Genomic DNA, 2,500 nt, shown 5'->3' with positions numbered 1-2,500 from the left:
CTACCTTGCATTGTCAATTGCTAAATCTGTATATGGATAAGTAGCCTATGGTTGTCAACTTATTTCGTACGGCCATACCAGCCTGGCAACGCCTGATCTCGTCTGATCTCGGAAGCTAAGCAGGGTCGGGCCTGGTTAGTACTTGGATGGGAGACCGCCTGGGAATACCAGGTGCTGTATGCTCTTTTGCTCATTCACTTAGAAACTGACATCTTGCAATATGCACAAGTAGTCCTTCATGAAAGGGGCTGGAAGCTGTTTTCATTTTGACACGAGAGAGAGAGAGAGAGACTACCTTGCATTGTCAATTGCTAAATCTGTATATGGATAAGTAGCCTATGGTTGTCAACTTATTTCGTACGGCCATACCAGCCTGGCAACGCCCGATCTCGTCTGATCTCGGAAGCTAAGCAGGGTCGGGCCTGGTTAGTACTTGGATGGGAGACCGCCTGGGAATACCAGGTGCTGTATGCTCTTTTGCTCATTCACTTAGAAACTGACATCTTGCAATATGCACAAGTAGTCCTTCATGAAAGGGGCTGGAAGCTGTTTTCATTTTGACACGAGAGAGAGAGAGAGAGAGAGAGAGAGACTACCTTGCATTGTCAATTGCTAAATCTGTATATGGATAAGTAGCCTATGGTTGTCAACTTATTTTGTACGGCCATACCAGCCTGGCAACGCCCGATCTCGTCTGATCTCGGAAGCTAAGCAGGGTCGGGCCTGGTTAGTACTTGGATGGGAGACCGCCTGGGAATACCAGGTGCTGTATGCTCTTTTGCTCATTCACTTAGAAACTGAAATCTTGCAATATGCACAAGTAGTCCTTCATGAAAGGGGCTGGAAGCTGTTTTCATTTTGACACGAGAGAGAGAGAGAGAGAGAGACCACCTTGCATTGTAAATTGCTAAATCTGTATATGGATAAGTAGCCTATGGTTGTCAACTTATTTCGTACGGCCATACCAGCCTGGCAACGCCTGATCTCGGAAGCTAAGCAGGGTCGGGCCTGGTTAGTACTTGGATGGGAGACCGCCTGGGAATACCAGGTGCTGTATGCTCTTTTGCTCATTCACTTAGAAACTGACATCTTGCAATATGCACAAGTAGTCCTTCATGAAAGGGGCTGGAAGCTGTTTTCATTTTGACACGAGAGAGAGAGAGAGAGACTACCTTGCATTGTCAATTGCTAAATCTGTATATGGATAAGTAGCCTATGGTTGTCAACTTATTTCGTACGGCCATACCAGCCTGGCAACGCCCGATCTCGTCTGATCTCGGAAGCTAAGCAGGGTCGGGCCTGGTTAGTACTTGGATGGGAGACCGCCTGGGAATACCAGGTGCTGTATGCTCTTTTGCTCATTCACTTAGAAACTGACATCTTGCAATATGCACAAGTAGTCCTTCATGAAAGGGGCTGGAAACTGTTTTCATTTTGACACGAGAGAGAGAGAGAGAGAGAGAGAGAGAGAGACCACCTTGCATTGTGAATTGCTAAATCTGTATATGGATAAGTAGCCTATGGTTGTCAACTTATTTCGTACGGCCATACCAGCCTGGCAACGCCCGATCACGTCTGATCTCGGAAGCTAAGCAGGGTCGGGCCTGGTTAGTACTTGGATGGGAGACCGCCTGGGAATACCAGGTGCTGTATGCTCTTTTGCTCATTCACTTAGAAACTGACATCTTGCAATATGCACAAGTAGTCCTTCATGAAAGGGGCTGGAAGCTGTTTTCATTTTGACACGAGAGAGAGAGAGAGAGAGAGAGAGAGAGAGACTACCTTGCATTGTCAATTGCTAAATCTGTATATGGATAAGTAGCCTATGGTTGTCAACTTATTTCGTACGGCCATACCAGCCTGGCAACGCCTGATCTCGTCTGATCTCGGAAGCTAAGCAGGGTCGGGCCTGGTTAGTACTTGGATGGGAGACCGCCTGGGAATACCAGGTGCTGTATGCTCTTTTGCTCATTCACTTAGAAACTGACATCTTGCAATATGCACAAGTAGTCCTTCATGAAAGGGGCTGGAAGCTGTTTTCATTTTGACACGAGAGAGAGAGAGAGAGAGAGAGAGAGAGAGACCACCTTGCATTGTCAATTGCTAAATCTGTATATGGATAAGTAGCCTATGGTTGTCAACTTATTTCGTACGGCCATACCAGCCTGGCAACGCCCGATCTCGTCTGATCTCGGAAGCTAAGCAGGGTCGGGCCTGGTTAGTACTTGGATGGGAGACCGCCTGGGAATACCAGGTGCTGTATGCTCTTTTGCTCATTCACTTAGAAACTGACATCTTGCAATATGCACAAGTAGTCCTTCATGAAAGGGGCTGGAAACTGTTTTCATTTTGATACGAGAGAGAGAGAGAGAGAGAGAGAGAGAGAGAGACCACCTTGCATTGTGAATTGCTAAATCTGTATATGGATAAGTAGCCTATGGTTGTCAACTTATTTCGTACGGCCATACCAGCCTGGCAACGCCCGATCTCGTCTGATCTC

The 2,500-nt window shown here is 46.9% G+C and overlaps 8 non-coding genes and 1 pseudogene across 8 annotated transcripts in view; all 9 read left to right on the top strand.

Annotated features, from left to right (window-relative positions):
• The first annotated feature begins 64 nt into the window (after positions 1–64).
• On the top strand, positions 65–183 carry LOC146226333 (5S ribosomal RNA). Its single transcript, XR_014749633.1, has one exon. It is a non-coding gene; the product is annotated as a 5S ribosomal RNA (ribosomal RNA).
• A 172-nt stretch (positions 184–355) lies between these two features.
• On the top strand, positions 356–474 carry LOC146226332 (5S ribosomal RNA). The gene has a single exon (XR_014748421.1). It is a non-coding gene; the product is annotated as a 5S ribosomal RNA (ribosomal RNA).
• Positions 475–656: 182 nt separating this feature from the next.
• Positions 657–775, top strand: LOC146226331 (5S ribosomal RNA). Its single transcript, XR_014749350.1, has one exon. It is a non-coding gene; the product is annotated as a 5S ribosomal RNA (ribosomal RNA).
• Positions 776–951: 176 nt separating this feature from the next.
• On the top strand, positions 952–1,060 carry LOC146226330 (5S ribosomal RNA; annotated as a pseudogene).
• A 172-nt stretch (positions 1,061–1,232) lies between these two features.
• On the top strand, positions 1,233–1,351 carry LOC146226329 (5S ribosomal RNA). The gene has a single exon (XR_014748420.1). It is a non-coding gene; the product is annotated as a 5S ribosomal RNA (ribosomal RNA).
• Positions 1,352–1,537: 186 nt separating this feature from the next.
• On the top strand, positions 1,538–1,656 carry LOC146226328 (5S ribosomal RNA). The gene has a single exon (XR_014749129.1). It is a non-coding gene; the product is annotated as a 5S ribosomal RNA (ribosomal RNA).
• Positions 1,657–1,842: 186 nt separating this feature from the next.
• On the top strand, positions 1,843–1,961 carry LOC146226327 (5S ribosomal RNA). The gene has a single exon (XR_014749632.1). It is a non-coding gene; the product is annotated as a 5S ribosomal RNA (ribosomal RNA).
• Positions 1,962–2,147: 186 nt separating this feature from the next.
• LOC146226326 (5S ribosomal RNA) lies at positions 2,148–2,266 on the top strand. Its single transcript, XR_014748419.1, has one exon. It is a non-coding gene; the product is annotated as a 5S ribosomal RNA (ribosomal RNA).
• A 188-nt stretch (positions 2,267–2,454) lies between these two features.
• Positions 2,455–2,500, top strand: part of LOC146226325 (5S ribosomal RNA) — a 119-nt gene continuing 73 nt past the window's right edge. The window contains exon 1 of the ribosomal RNA XR_014748417.1: positions 2,455–2,500. This exon is cut by the window's right edge and continues 73 nt beyond it. This is a non-coding gene — a ribosomal RNA (5S ribosomal RNA).

Source organism: Hypomesus nipponensis, chromosome 25, assembly GCF_054491055.1.
Source record: "Hypomesus nipponensis isolate SF chromosome 25, ASM5449105v1, whole genome shotgun sequence".
Classification (NCBI taxonomy): domain Eukaryota; kingdom Metazoa; phylum Chordata; class Actinopteri; order Osmeriformes; family Osmeridae; genus Hypomesus; species Hypomesus nipponensis.
Note: the sequence above shows the minus strand (reverse complement) of the source record. Positions and strands in the feature narration are given on the sequence as shown.